The sequence below is a fragment of the Oryx dammah genome, unplaced genomic scaffold (assembly GCF_014754425.2).
Source record: "Oryx dammah isolate SB20612 unplaced genomic scaffold, SCBI_Odam_1.1 HiC_scaffold_14, whole genome shotgun sequence".
Taxonomy (NCBI): domain Eukaryota; kingdom Metazoa; phylum Chordata; class Mammalia; order Artiodactyla; family Bovidae; genus Oryx; species Oryx dammah.
The window spans coordinates 16009717-16025645 of NW_024070198.1; the positions used below are offsets into that span (position 1 = coordinate 16009717).

Below are 15929 nucleotides of genomic sequence, written 5' to 3' on the forward strand. Positions count from 1 at the left end.
TCTCAATCTCTGGTACTGGAAAAATAGCAAATTTTAAAACAATTTTACTCTTCCTCTCTCTTGCTCACTCTCTCTCTCTCTTAGCATCTCTTCTAGTAATTCTTTTGCCTAAGAAACTTGTGTCTTAACTTTTTCTATGCAGCCTTTCTGGGTGCTCATATGCCTGACCATTTTACTCTTCACAGAAGGAAGAACACATAGAAATGATTGAGGTGGAACAGATCTTAGAAATCATATAATTAAATGCCTTATTTCCAAATTTTAAGAGCAATGTGACAATGGTTCAGAGAGGCATACTTCTGCATCTAGTCACACAGAGGGGTAAAATCAGAACTGCCAGTTGAAAAGTCTTTGCTTCTCAAATATAAGGTGTTTTTAATCATGTGAATCTGAAGAAATTGTAAACATAATATTAAATGTAGGAAATACTTGCTATTAAATATTAACTTCTAGTACACAAACATGAGAAAGCTGAAAGGTTATGAAAGTTTGTGATAACCTGTCTTACCCCAGATAGTAGGGACCTCAAAGTTTAATAGGCAACAATCTTTTACCAGATGCCCGCAGGCAGAGTTCAAAAAGCACTAGGTTGTTAATCAAAGACATACTCTCTTGCTCTTTGCTCTCAGTGACCATCAAAACTCTTAAAGAATATGTGGGAATATTTGAGTACAGAATTTACTTTCTAAGTCTCTTACCAGGATTCTAATTTGTGAATAGGTAGAGGATGGGTGTTGCTGCTGCTAAGTCGCTTCAGTTGTATCCGACCCTGTACGACCCCATAGACAGCAGCCCACCGGGCTCCCCTGTCCCTGAGATTCTCCAGACAAGAACACTGGAGTGGGTTGCCATTTCCTTCTCCAATGCATGAAAGTGAAAAGTGAAAGTGAAGTCATTCACTCATGTCCGACTCTTAGTGACCCCATAGACTGCAGCCTGCCAGGCTTCTCCATCCATGGGATTTTCCAGGCATTAGTGGAGGTTAAAAATCATGCCACCCCCCGAGTCAGCAGTGTTCAGTGCCAAGAAGGAACCTCCCAGCTAGAAAGAGTTCCCCTCACCAGGAAAGGGAGAGAAGACTGAGCAACAGGCTTCTCCAGCCTCTGGGGTCACTGTACAAATGTTCTGCTTTGATTTCACCCTACACAGACTCACAAAGTTGAGATGTATAAGGATGGTGAGGAACAAGAAGAAAAGCGGGGGTTAGTAATAGCAGCCACATGGTGGGAGTCACTGCAGTTCATAGTGACCTACTCAGGAGACAAACTGAGCAGATTTAATCACTGATTAAACCAACATTCTGCAAGCCACCTGGCATCTCCTGCAGATGAGATCAGCTTTTGAATCAGAAGTATTCACTGTATTCACATTCACATTTGTGAATTCAAATATCCACAAATTCACAAGTATTTGCTGATGCAGCTACTAGAGTCCCTCCTCACTCCCTGTCCCCAGACCCCAGCCAGAGACCGAGAACTACAAAAAGCCAGCTCAGGTTTCTGAGGCTATGTGTGTACAAGATACAAGCCTAGACTCCCCTGGCTGATACCCACTGTTGGGCATACACTTAGACTAACCCAACCCCTCCAACTGAGCACCTGCACTCCCGCAATCTGAGCCCTGTCTGTGGTCTCCACTGCAGTGCACATGTCTAGGGGAAAATTTTGCAGCTGTAGAAGAGCACACTAATAGCCAGGACCCCTGCAACTGCCAGTGAGCCCTCAGTTGGCCCAATCCTTGCTGCCTACCCCAGCCCCTACACACTGTATGTGTGCCTGCACCCAGCCTCTGCCCCAACAAAAGACCACAACTGGCCCCTGCAGCTGAATCTGTGCCCACCACCAGCTCTGGCCACCACCAACACCTGTCCTGATCCCTGGTCGCTGGGCCTTGAGTAACTACTATTAGTAGTAGTAACTGGCCCCTATTGCCCTTGCTACCACTATGGAAGCCCAGCAGTGCTCACTGAGGTTCGTATAGTTGTCAGTGTTGTAGACTCCAGTGCCTAAGCTGAGCTTTCCCAGACCCAACTGTATATCTTTTTTTTTAATGTTGGAGTATAATTGGCTTTACAATGTTTTGTTAGTTTCTGCTGTACAACAGAGTGAATCAACTCTATGTATACATATATCCCCTCCTTTTAGAGCCTTCCTTTGTTGTTGTTGTTGTTCACTAAGTCATCTCTGAATCTTTGTGATCCCATGGGCTGCAACACATCAGACTTCTTTGTCCTTCTCTGTCTCCTGGAGTTTGCTCAAATTCATGTTCATTAAGTTAGTGGTACTATCTAACCATCTCACCCTCCATCACTCTCTTCTCCACCTGCCTTCAATCTTTCCCAGCATCAGGGTCTTTTCCAATGAGTCGGCTCTTACTATCAGGTAGCCAAAGTATTGGAGCTTCAGCTTCAGCATCAGTCCTTCCAATGAATATTCAGGGCTGACTTCCTCTAGGAGGAGTGACTGGTTTGATCTCTTTGTTGTTCAAGGGACTCTCAAGAGTCTTTTTCAGAATCACAATTGGAAAGCATCAATTTTTTGGCGCTCAGCCTTCTTTATGGACCAACTCTCACATCAGTACATGGCTACTGGAAAATACATAGCTTTGATTATACAGACCTTTGTCAGTAAAAACGTGGTCCACTGGAGCAGGAAATGGCAAACCACCCCAGTCTTCTTGTCGCCAGAATGCCAGAATGAACAGTGTGAATAGGCAAAAAGATATGACACTGGAAGATGAGCCTCCCAGGGAGAAAGGTATGCAAATGATACTGGGGAAGAGCAGAGGGCAATTACTAATAGTTGCAGAAAGAATGAAGAGGCTGGGCCGAAGCAGAAATGACACTCAGTAAAGTAATGCTCAAAATTCTCCAAGCCAGGCTTCAGCAATACATGAACCATGAACTTCCAGATGTTCAAGCTGGTTTTACACATGGCAGAGGAACCAGAGATCAAATTGCCAATATCCACTGGATCACCGAAAAAGCAAGAGAGTTCTAGAAAAAAATCTATTTCTGCTTTATTGACTATGCTAAAGCCTTTGACTGTGTGGATCAGAGCAAACTGTGGAAAATTCTGAAAGAGATAGGAATACCAGACCACCTGACCTGCCTCTTGAGAAACCTGTATGCAGGTCAAGAAGCAACAGTTAGAACTGGACATGGAACAGCAGACTGATTCCAAATCAGGAAAGGAGTACATCAAGGCTGTATATTGTCACCGTGCTTATTTAATTTATATGCAGAGTACATCACGAGAAACGCTGGGCTGGAGGAAGCACAAGCTGGAATCAAGATTGCCGGGAGAAATATCAATAACCTCAAATATGCAGATAACACCACCCTTATATCAGAAAGTGAAGAACTAAGAGCCTCTTGATGAAAATGAAAGAAGAGAGTGAAAAAGTCGGCCTAAAGCTCAACATTCAGAAAACGAAGATCATGGCATCTGGTCCCATCACTTCATGGGAAATAGATGGAGAAACACTGGAAACAGTGTCAGATTTTTTGCGGGGGGGGGGGGGCCTCCAAAATCACTGCAGATGGTGACTGCAGCCATGAAATAAAAAGAAGCTTACTCCTTGGAAGGAAAGTTATGAACAACCTAGATAGCTGCTTTAAAAGCAGAGACATTACTTTGCCAACAAAGGTCCGTCTAGTTAAAGCTATGGTTTTTCCAGTGGTCATGTATGGATGGACTATAAAGAAAGCTGAGTGCCAAAGAACTGATGCTTTTGAACTGTGGTGTTGGAGAAGACTCTTGAGAGTCCCTTGGACTGCAAGGAGATCCAACCTGTCCATCCTAAAGGAGATCAGTCCTGAGTGTTCATTGGAAGGACTGATGTTGAAGCTGAAACTCCAAAACTTTGGCCACCTGATGGGAAGAGCTGACTCATTTGAAAAGACCCTGATGCTGGGAAAGATTGAAAGCAGGAGGAGAAGGGGATGACAGAGGATAATTGGGTGGCATCACCAACTCAATGGAGTTGAGTTTGAGTAAACTCTGGGAGTTGGTGATGGACAGCGAGGCCTGGTGTGCTGCAGTCTATGGGGTTGCAAAGAGTTGGACACAACTGAGTGACTGAAGTTAACTGAACTATGGATGTGTCTGGGAGTGAAAGTAAAGTCCGATGCTGTAAAGAACAATACTGCATAGGAACCTGAAATGTTTGGCCCATGAATCAAGGTAAATTGGATGTGATCAAGCAGAAGGTGGCAAGAGTGAATATCAACATCATAGGAATCAGTGAACTAAAATGGACAGGAATGGGTGAATTTAATTCAGATGACCATTTGGAAATATGGTCAACATTTATACTCAGTTGAAGGCTGGAGGAGAAGGGGACGGCAGAGGATGAGATGGTTGGATGTCATCACCAACTTGATGGACATGAGTTTGAGCAAGCTCCAGGAGTTGGTGATGGACAGGGAGGCCTGGCATGCTACAGTCCATGGGGTTGTAGAGTCAGACACTACTGAATGACTAAACTAAACTGACCTTAAACTGACACATTAATTCATTCTAGATGCATAATATCCCAATGAAGTAAGTCCTGTAGCAAGGCATTACATTCAACAGATGAAAACATAGAGTTCCAGAGACTAACTGACATGCCCAAAGTCACATGGCTAAAAAGCACCAGAGCTGGGCTTTGAATTGAAGGACTGGCTCCAGAGTCTGATTTCTTAACTATTAAACAACCAGATGCCACCTCTAAATCAGATAGGTCTGAGAATTCCCTGGCGGTCCAGTGGTTAGGACTCCATACTCTCACTGCCAAGGGCCCAGGTTTGATCCCTGGTTGGAGGATTAAAATTCACAAGCCATGTGACCAGTAAGTAAATGAGTAAATAAATAAGATAGCTCTATGTGAACTGGTGTGAAACCATCTCCAAGTTATCCTGGTAACTTGAAAACCAGGGCACAGATCAAGAGGCATAATAAGTAACATTTATGATCAAAGATGCCTAATTTAGTTTGATAATTATTTCCCCTAAATTTTATGAAATGTGTTTGCTGGCATCCAATTTGCTCTTGTCCACTCGGAAAGTTTTCTGACTCAAAATCTTTAATGTATGGCAAAACCAATATAGAATTGTAAAGTAAAATAAAAAATAAATAAAATTTAAAAAAAATATTTATAGATGGTTAGATCACTCACAGGCATGCAGGCACTCATCCTTTCTCTCTCTCTCTCTCTCTCTCTCTCTCAGAATTTTCAAGGTTTTGAATCTCAGCACCAAGCTTTGTGATTCTTGTGCCTTGAGATATTTTTTTTCTTTCATTGTACTAACAGCTTGGTGGACACTTTCTATCTAGATGTCAGTATGTGGAAGTCTTTTCTCTAGACTGATTTAGTTTCTCTATGGAAAAAAAAAATCCTACAATATTCTCTTACTTTGTTGCAGGATTACTGGGAGTAGAATGGAGGAAGGGGCTAAGAACCTCAGAATTCAATACAAACACCATGGCCCAAGGTCTCTATTTTCATCCCTGTACCTCATTCTGCCTTCACTCTGCAAACTGTCCCAGATCCTACGTATCTTTATTCCCCTTTCACACAATTTTTCCAGTTAATCCAGCCCCCACTTAAGTCATTCAGACCTTGCCCACTTCCATTTAAGTACTCAAATAGAGCATCTCTTTCCTCATTACCGAAATTTCCCACACCATTGTCTGCTTTCTTCCAAGTAAAGTAAGTTAAGTATTAGTATCACTCAGTCAAAACCGTTCTCTTAATTAGGGCCAACTAGGAAATCCTCTTCAGAGAAGGCAATGGCACCCCACTCCAGTATTCTTGCCTGGAAAATCCCATGGACAGAGGAGCCTGGTAGGCTGCAGTCCCCGAGGTCGCTAAGAGTCGGACACGACTGAGCGACTGCACTTTCACTTTTCAGTTTCATGCATTGGAGAAGGCAATGGCAACCCACTCCAGTGTTCTTGCCTGGAGAATCCCAGGGACGGGGGAGCCTGGTGGGCTGCCATCTATGGGGTCGCACAGAGTTGGACACGACTGAAGCAACTTAGCAGCAGCAGCAGCAGGAAATCCTCTTAATCAATCCAGAGACCACTCAGGTGGAAAGTTCCCACCTTCTCAATTAAATCTTATTTATTCCTTCTTTTTAAAGTATTTCTCCTCCATTGGCTTCTTTGGGCCTGTCCAACTAATTCTGGTTCCTTCATCATCAAACTTCATCATCAAACATGAAAGTGAAAGAGGAGAGTGAAAAGTTGGCTTAAAGTTCAACATTCAGAAAACTAAGATCATTGCATCCAGTCCCATCACTTCATGGCAAATAGATGGGGAAACAGTAGAAACAGTGGCTGATTTTATTTTTCTGGGCTCCAAAATCACTGCAGATGGTGATTGCAGCCATGAAATTAAAAGACGCTTACTCCTTGGAAGGAAAGTTATGACCTACCTAGATAGTATATTCAAAAGCAGAGACATTACTTTGACAACAAAGATCTATCTAGTCAAGGCTATGGTTTTTCCAGTGGTCATGTATGGATGTAAGAGTTGGACTATAAAGAACTCTGAGTGCCGAAGAATTGATACTTTTGAACTGTGGTGTTGGAGAAGACTCTTGAGAATCCCTTGGGCTACGAGGAGATCCAACCAGTCCATTCTAAAGGAGATCAGTCCTGGGTTTTCACTGGAAGGACTGATGCTGAAGCTGAAACTCCAATACTTTGGCCACCTCATGCAAAGAATTGACTCATTGGAAAAGATCTGGATGCTGGGAAAGATTGAGGGCAGGAGAAGAAGGGGACAACAGAGGCTGAGATGGTTGGATGGCATCACCGACTCAATGGACATGGGTTGGGGGGGACTCTGGGAGTTGGTGATGGACAGGGAGGCCTAGCGTGCTGTGGTTCATGGGGTCACAAAGAGTCAGACATGACTGAGCGACTGGACTGAACTGAACATCATCACACTTCTCTGCACCTCCATGGCTGTAGTGGTTGTCTGGACCCTCAAAATGCTCTGTCTAGAAATGGAGACCTCCAGCATCCTTTGAGCTCCATCTTGACAATATTCCAAACCATTTTTGAGAACTCCTGCATAATTTCTGTCAAATAGCATCTGTACTCACATTATTTTATCACATCTTCTTGCTCAAATTTCTATGTAATCATGTTGTTGTTTGGTAGAAACCAATGCAATAAAGCAATTATCCTTCAATTAACAATAGATAAATTTTTAAAGTAATTAGCTTCCAATTAAAATAACTAATTTTTTAATAAAAATAAATAAATTTTTTAAATGGGTAACTAAAAAAAAAAGAATATATGTTGACCCTGCAATCAGAAAAAATATATATTTCTACCTAATCAAATTAAAATTTTTTAACTCAGTATTCAGTCTACTTTCTAAATGCCAACTTCAACTTCATATCAACCCAAGCCCCAACTTTACCAAATCATGTAAAGCCCTTTGCTCCATCTACTCAGTCTCTTTGCCAATCTACTTGTCCAGAGTTCAGAATAGTTTCACCCATCTGAAATTTCCTTTCCTGTCCTCCATGACCAATTTATATCATCACTTCTTTTAAGATTTCACTATGTTTAATCACCAGTTATAGCTTCACTTTAGAGTATGACCTGCTTCTGAAAAGTTATGATTCTTTCATCCAAATGTAAGAATATGTATACTCTGCCTTTCTTCAGTTAGACCTCCACCACTTACAAAACAGAGACTGTGTCTTACAATTCAATAACTTTACAAAACTGAAAATCTCCCATGATGCTTGGAGCAAGTCCATGCACACAGTAGCTGCTGAAAGTGCCTGTCACATAGTACCTACCCAGTCACCTAAATGCCTCCAGAAAGAATTAACTGATAAACTTTATACATCAGTTCACATTTTCCCTGTTCCATTTTAACCAGAAAAACTCAAAGAAGTTCCGATGATTGTTAGTGTCCATGAATTTTTCTATTCATTTAACTCTCTCCAAGACAAAACTATTTGAATCAGCAGTATTGCTAAATAACTTATTATGGCTTCCCTGGATATGGTAAGCTTAATAGAAGAAGCCTCACATATCTATTTTTTTTAATAAACTTATTGAGCACATTTATACCTACACCAAGCACTGCACAAAGCTTTGGGACTATGAAAGTAGATATTGACAAGGTCTCTATCCTTGAGGCAAGACTTTTACTGTGCATATAAGATAATTCTCTAAACTGGATTTTCAGGGGGGAAAATGACTAATTAAAAGCAGAATCATTTCTTACACTCATATGTCCTTTTGCTGTCTATAATTAATTCACTCCAATTGTTTCACTTTTTAAATCAATTGTTACACAATCCTGAGATATTAGCTGTTAGGAATTATTACAGTGCAGAATTAGCAGATTAAAACAGGGGTTAAGAAAATTGTGCAACTCTCTACAGAGCACATAGCTAAATTAGTGTTCTTTCTATTTCTACAAGATGGCTCAGGAAATGGAATCACATTTCAGAAATAGGAAAGTTTCTAAGATGTCATGAATTCCAACTTCAGATGAAGCAACCATGGACCACAGTAGATAAGTGATTTCTCTTGGATCACTTAATTACTAATTATGTAGAGTACAAAGCATGTCAGGTCAGCACAGGGTAAAACTGTGACATGTGCCTCTGATTCCAATATACCCAATCATTTTAGCATTTCCCAACCCAGCTACATACTGAGGCTGCCAAGGTCCCAACTGGAACATCCCAACCCAGTCTAAGTCAGTATCACTTCCCCCAAAGTTTCTCCTTCCCCAAAGCCCAAGTGTCCTCTGTTTCAAGATGGAGCTTCCTGCTCTCTGGGGTAAGATCAGTTAAGTAGTTTGAAGATCAGGCATCTGAAGTGTTGTTTAGAAGGTAACCTCATGGAAATGGAAGCATTTCAACAAGGTTACTGGGCCACTACTGACTGGTCTAGGCAGTCCTTTGAAAGTCCAAGAATACTTCATGGAGCCTTGGAGTGAAAGTGAAAGTCGCTCAGTCCTGTCCAACTCTTTGAGACCCCATGGACAGTATAGTCCATGGAATTCTCCAGGCCAGAATACTGGAGTGGGTAGCCCTTCTCTTCTCCAGGAGATCTTCCCGACCCAGGAATAGAACCAGGGTCTCCTGCATTGCAGGTGGATTCTTCATCAGCTGAGCTACCAGAAAAGCAGAGGCTTGGAGTAGGGTGGAAAAATTGACAAAAGGCCTATAGTCATGGGTTATAGCCCTATTTCCTACTCTTGTTTTCTCAAAAAACTTTAAAATATTTGCTTCATCTTTCCAAGAGTTAATTTCTTTAACAATTAAAGGACAGAATTAAGTATCCCCAGGGTCTTTTCCATATGGTTGCCTCTGAGCTCTGGGCAGGATTTTTGTGTTAAAACACTAGAAGCCACAGGTTGGTTTAGATAATATTTAGATTTGGACAAGATAAGAATATGAAAGATTGCTCGGAAACAAAATGACTTGGCCTCACTTGGACTCATGGCAAGCTCAGAATCTTGATGCTTTCAGTTAGTATTTTCTTTATCAAGTTAATAAAACTTTGATCTTTATAATCAAAATGGTTCTGGAAAATACAGGAAACAGATCACACTATAGGTAACATAGTTCAGGAGAAAAAAAGCAGGATCAAAGGATGAGGTAAAAATAGTGGAAAATATTTCTTTAATGCAATAAAGCATATACTGTAACTCTGTCTTTCAGATCAATTATTAACTTTTTAAAGCTCTAAAGAAATATCCACTAAAACAGTCGCATATCACCAAAAAAGTCAACGCGAATAAAAGCATATCAACTTTCCTTTAAACTTCAATTAACTGATCCATCCTTGCTCTTTTAATTTTGGTCTTCCAAATACCCATTCACACATTTTGCCTTATATTTATACTATTCTGTAACCAAAAGCTATCTGCAAGGCAAAAAAAAAAAAAAAGTATTAAAAGAAGCTACTCTTTTAATTCCTCATACAAAGCAATTACATCTATCACCACAGACTCATGGCTGTTTGCAAATTCTGGAAGTAATTAAATATTAATTTAAGAAAGAACAAGAGAGTTAAGAATTATTAAACCTTTTTATATGCTGAGAACTGAAATAACTGAGGGTAGGTCTAGAAAGGAGAAGAGTAAAGAGAGAAAAAGAACGATGAAGTCAGACATCTGAAAGATTATAAGTTAGAAAGTAAAAGTTGTGCCTGTTGCTCCAGAAGAAAAACTAGGAAGAATGAGAAGAAATTACTAAAAGCAAGTTTATTTTTATTTTCATCTTTGGTACAAAAAAAAGTAAAATAAGATGTTTTGCTTTGTCTTTTTGAACTACAAGCATAGGTAAGAAAAGGAGGGGTAGGAAGTGTTCTGGATTTCTTGTTTCAATGAACCAAAAAGCATATTGCCTTTCCAGTAAAAGCCTTTCAGTTCTGCTTTAAAGGGAAATGCTCGCCATCTTGTGAAATTTTAGGATATTGCCACATAGGCCCATTGCCAGAACACAGTGATTTTAAACACTTTAATACAGTTTAAAACTTGACCTTAATTTTAGCTTAATTCCTCTTTTTACAAACAAACTTACAAGGAATAAGAAAAGGTTTTCTTGAATATAGAGAAATTGCTTATCAGTGAGGAGAGGGAAGAAGAGAAAGGCAATATAGGAGCACAGGATTAAGAGGTACAAACTATTATGTAGATTAAAAAAAAAAAAGCTACAAGCATATACAGTACAACACAGGGAATGTAGCCAATATCTTATGATAACTATAAATGGAGTGAAAATGAAGTCACTCAGTCATGTTCAACTCTTTGTAACCCCATGGACTGCAGCCTACCAGGCTCCTCCGTCCATGGGATTTTCCAGGCAAGAGTACTGGAGTGGGTTGCCATTTCCTTCTCCAGAGGGTCTTCCTCACCCAGGGATCGAACCCAGGTCTCTCACATTGTAGGCAGACACTTTACCATCTGAGCCACCAGGGAAGACCCAATAAATGGAGTATAACTTTTAAAAACTGCAAACCACTATATTGTACACTTGTAACTTGTCTAATATTGTACATCAACTGTACTTCAATTTTTTAAAGACTTTTTTGAAAAAGTACACCTGTAAAGTATCACCATAATAATATGCTAAAAACTGATTTTTACTATCTCTTCCTTCATTTAGATTGAAAAATGAACTCAAAAAAGAGGAGGGACAATTTGTAATGCAAGATAACAATCAGAGCAACTATGTGAGTCAAGTCCAGATCCTTGCCTGAGCAAGAACCATATGGGTTATTAGAGTTGGTCTTGGGGGCTGAAACATTACCACTGAAGTTTTAACCCATTATCTAGTATGAATTTAAGATAAGTAGTCCTGATACTAGAACGAAATTATAGACCATGAAGAAAGTGAAACCAATGATTCTTAAATATATACATTTATACCCTGATATTTATTAGCAAGTAATCAAATAAATTTATGTTATTAATTTTCATTTAAAGAAAAAAACACTTGATTAGGTTTGCCCTGACTGGTACCTAGACAATGAAATCCATTGAAAGGTACTATTCTATTCCTTGTTTAGTCAGTAAGTCTGTCCAATTTTTGCAACTCCATGGACTGTAGCCCTCCAGGCTCCTCTGTCCAGGGGATTTCCCAGGCAAGGATACTGGAGTGGGTTGCCATTTCCTCCTCCAGGGGATCTCCCTGACTCAGGGATTGAACCCTGTGCCTCTTTCTTGGCAGGTGAATTCTTTGCCACCAAGCCACCTGGAAAGCCCCAAAAGGCACTATAATTTGGCACCAAATCACCATAGGTATAGACACAGACAAAAACATGCAAACGTGTGTCTGGTCATACAAGTACAATCTTAACATAAAAGATGGTATATGCATCTTGTGTATATGCTTGTTTTATGCTTATTAGGATATGATAATGTCATTCCAACAATTTCCACAAAAAATAGTCACAGGTAGCTAACACACAATTATTCTATAAGAATACAGAACTGTATTCTGTAGCTGTTGTGAAAACACATTCAGCTCACTTACTGGTGTCCAGAGAACTAAATAAGGTGCTGGGTCTAACTCGCCAGCCGCCTACGCCAGACGAGACTATCATCTGCATCTGCCATCCAGCTACAGCACGTGGTCCCTTGAGGTGGCCCTGGGCACTACCGCGCTCCACTGTGCCCGCCATCTTCAGAAAGGCCGCAAAGAAATAAACCAGAACCGGTTAGAACTAATAAGGCCTAAGATGGTGGAAGATTTGCCTTCTAGTAGACCCTGAGCCTTATTGTGCACTCATTGTAATACATCTGTTAAGTGACACTCCCACCAGCGCTAAGATGATGGACGATCACCATGCCAACAGCTGGAAATGCCCAGACAAGGATTGAAAAGGAGTATTGCCTCAGTTCCCTTCCAAACCACACCTCTGTTCTCAGATTATCATGAATATTCGTCCTGCTACTTTCAGTTCCCCTGTTTAACCTCAACTCTCCTATATAAATGGTGTCTCTTCCCAAATCTGGTTGAGAAGTTGATTTGTGAACCAGGTTCCTACTCCATCCTTGGCCATTGAATAAAGCTTGTGTCCTTCCAGTCTTAGCATCGGTTTCATTATTGGCTGTGCAAATATTATGGAAAAAAGAACTTCCCTAGCCAAGACAAGGGGTGTTGGTGGGTGCTAGGACGCTGGTGCAGGTCCAACCAATTCGGTAACAGATCAGAGTTTCAAATTCACCATAAGAAGTTTTCTCTGTGCTGAAAGAGGTTTACCTAAAAGAAGTACCACTGACATAAGACCTCTGCAGCTGCTCAGAACTCACTTCCTGTGCAGCCTGCCCTGGGACTTTTGTGTTGCAGGTGCCAAGCCCAAGGAACCAGGGCCTGCTTCTCCCATCCTGGCAGACTGGCCTGATTAAGAACTGAGTGCACGATCAAGCGTGTTTTATGGAGCATCTGGAAGGTGTCACCAACACCTGTCACCAACAGAAACAGATGTCCCCATAAGAACTACAGCTCCATTATTTCAAGATGCATGATTGTAATAGCAATAATTTGCTTGATGGCCTAGAACTCTCCACAGCCATCATTCACATCCATAAAAAGGAAAGGAACAAATAGGTACCACTGTTACTGAGCCCAGGTTCCTTCTGCTGGTTGCACAACAGGCTAATAAATCAGGAAACCAGTTGTTGGGACAAGCAGTAATAACTTTAATCAGAAAGCTAGGAGACCAAGATGGCAGACTAGCATCTCAAAAAACCATCTTCCTTCAGTCCAAATTCAGGCTCCTTCTGTATACAAGTGGGGGAAGGGACCCACTTTGGCACCATCCAGTGGCTAAGCCAGGCCACTAAGGGTAACTGTGCTGTGCTAAGTCGATTTCAGTCGTGTCTGACTCTTTTGCGACCGCATGGATCCTAACCCACCAGATTCTTCTGTCCATGGTATTCTCCATGCAAGAATACTGGAGTGGGTTGCTGTCCCCTCCTCCAGGGGATCTTGCTGACCCAGGGATTCAATGGAGTCTAGGCGGGATCTTTACCACTAGTGCCACCTGGGAAGTTAATTGACAGTTGTTCACTAACTGTTGCTTGCTTGGGGGAGGGGCCCACGGTTGCGCCAGCCAGTGGATGCCCCGGCCCCACCAGCAATGTCAGCCGCCAGCCCTTGGTGGAACCAGGCACGCAAGCAGCTGAGACCATGGTGGCCACGTAGAGGTGCTTGACTAGTCCATCAAGCATGATCACCGTCTGAGTCAGTGAGTGCTGTGGGCTCAGCACACCTCTGACCCCACCAGCCAGTCTGTGACATCCGAGGTGGCCCCAAGCTGGTGCCCCCAGAGTGGGGCTCCTGCCTGCTGGCTTGTGCAGGGGGTGGGCAGCAGGAGCTGGCCAGTCTGGTGAGATAGCAGCAGCTAGGTACAGAGAGGTACCATGACAGAATGGCCCCTGACTCAACAGAACACATAGGTGGGCCCCAGGAAGGGAAGGGCACATCAGGCCTCAGGTTCTGATTTGGGAGGCCACCACTGTATCACCAATGAGAGAATATGAACTGATCAACTTAATACATGGTGTTTTGAGAGACACTGACAAAATACAATGGCAGATACATTAACTATACCCAGTTCACAAATCATGAAGTAGGCATGATTTGGTGGTAACTTTCCTCCTTATATGCAAATGTGACCCATTATAATGTGATGGAACACTTTCAGTAACTCCAAATAATTCACTTCCAAAACACCGCTCAGATATTTTCATAAAGACTTGAAGCAGTTTGTTACAGTAGGGTGAGAAAGAGAAACCAAGAAAAATAAAAGGAGGAGAAATGGGATATATTGTAGTCTCCAAGCACTATTAAATCTCTTATTGGGCAAAGGCTTGATTCAAGAAACATTTTAAGAAGATTGGACAGGGACTGCCCTGGTGGTCTAATCATCAGAACTCTTTGCTTCTACTTCAGGGGGACCAGGATTCTATCATTGGTCAGTTCAGTTCCATAGTTCAGTCATGTCCAACTCTTTGCAACCCCATGAATCGCAGCACACCAGGCCTCCCTGTCCATCATCAACTTCCGGAGTCCACCCAAACCCATGTCTATTGTGTCAGTTATGCCATCCAACCATCTCATCCTCTGTCGTCCCCTTCTTCTCCTGCCCTCAATCTTTCCCAGCATCCGGGTCTTTTCAAATGAGTCAGCTCTCCACATCAGGTGGCCAAAGTATTGGAGTTTCAGCTTCAACATCAGTCCTTCCAAATGAACACCCAGGACTGATCTCCCTTAGGATGGACTGGTTGGATCTCCTTGCAGTTCAAGGGACTCTCAAGAGTCTTCTGAAACACCATAGTTCAAATGCATCAATTCTTCGGAGTTCAGCTTTCTTTAGATTCTTTTATTTTAGCTATCAGTATGTAAGAGCCCACACTGTGCTCTTTCCTCCCACTTCAAGGCTATGCTTACCTGTGTTTCAGCAATGACTGACCTTCACCCCAGGCCTTGAACAAGAGTCTCTAATCCTAGAGAGGGCTTGTCACCTTTTTCCCCCAGACTCCAGGCAGGAATAAAGTGGACAACTTGGTTTTTTAACTCCTGTTTCCCCTGTAGCATCTTCTTTAAAAAAAATTATTTATATACTTATTTATTTGGCTGCACCAGATCATAGTTGCAGCATGTGGGATCTAGTTCCCTGACCAGGGATCGAACACAGGCCCTCTGCATTGGGAACATGGAGTCTTAGCCACTGCACCACCAGAGAAGTAACCTATGTTTAACGTTTAATTGGTGGTTGACCAGTTGGACTATAAAGAAAGCTGAGCACTGAAGGATTGATGTCTTTGAACTGTGGTGTTGGAGAAGACTCTTGAGAGTCCCTTGGACTGCAAGGAGATCCAACCAGTCCATCCTAAAGGAGATCAGTCCTAGGTGTTCATTGGAAGGACTGATGCTGAAGCTGAAACTCCAATACTTTGGCCACCTGATGTGGAGAGCTAACTCATTTGAAAAGACCCTGATGCTGGGAAAGATTGAGGGCAGAAGGAGAAGAGGACGACAGAGGATGAGATGGTTGGATGGCATCACTGACACAAAAGACATGGGTTTGGGTGGACTCCGGGAGTTGGTGATGGACAGGGAGGCCTGGTGTGCTGCAGTTCAAGGGGTCACAAAGAGTCGGACACGACTGAGTAACTGAACTGAACTGAACTGACCATTTCACTATTTCTTGTCTTTTTTCAAAAGAATCAATAAAGCCTAACAACAAGAATCCAATTTCACTGTTCTTACAATTACAAAGTTGCCCATGTTTTTCCAATGCCTTGTGCATTCCTTTCCACAAATAAGCCAAACTCATTCTCCATTGGTGAATATTTTAATAATTGCCCTTCTCTATTGCATCAGGCAGTGTGTCTGCTTTCATCATTGGTTTTGATTTCCTGTCCCATCCTGTTGTCTGCTTAGT

The 15929-nt window shown here is 41.9% G+C and overlaps 1 pseudogene; it reads left to right on the top strand.

Moving 5' to 3' along the window:
• Positions 1-2695: 2695 nt before the first annotated feature.
• On the top strand, positions 2696-14132 carry LOC120873495 (annotated as a pseudogene).
• The last annotated feature ends 1797 nt before the right edge of the window (positions 14133-15929 follow it).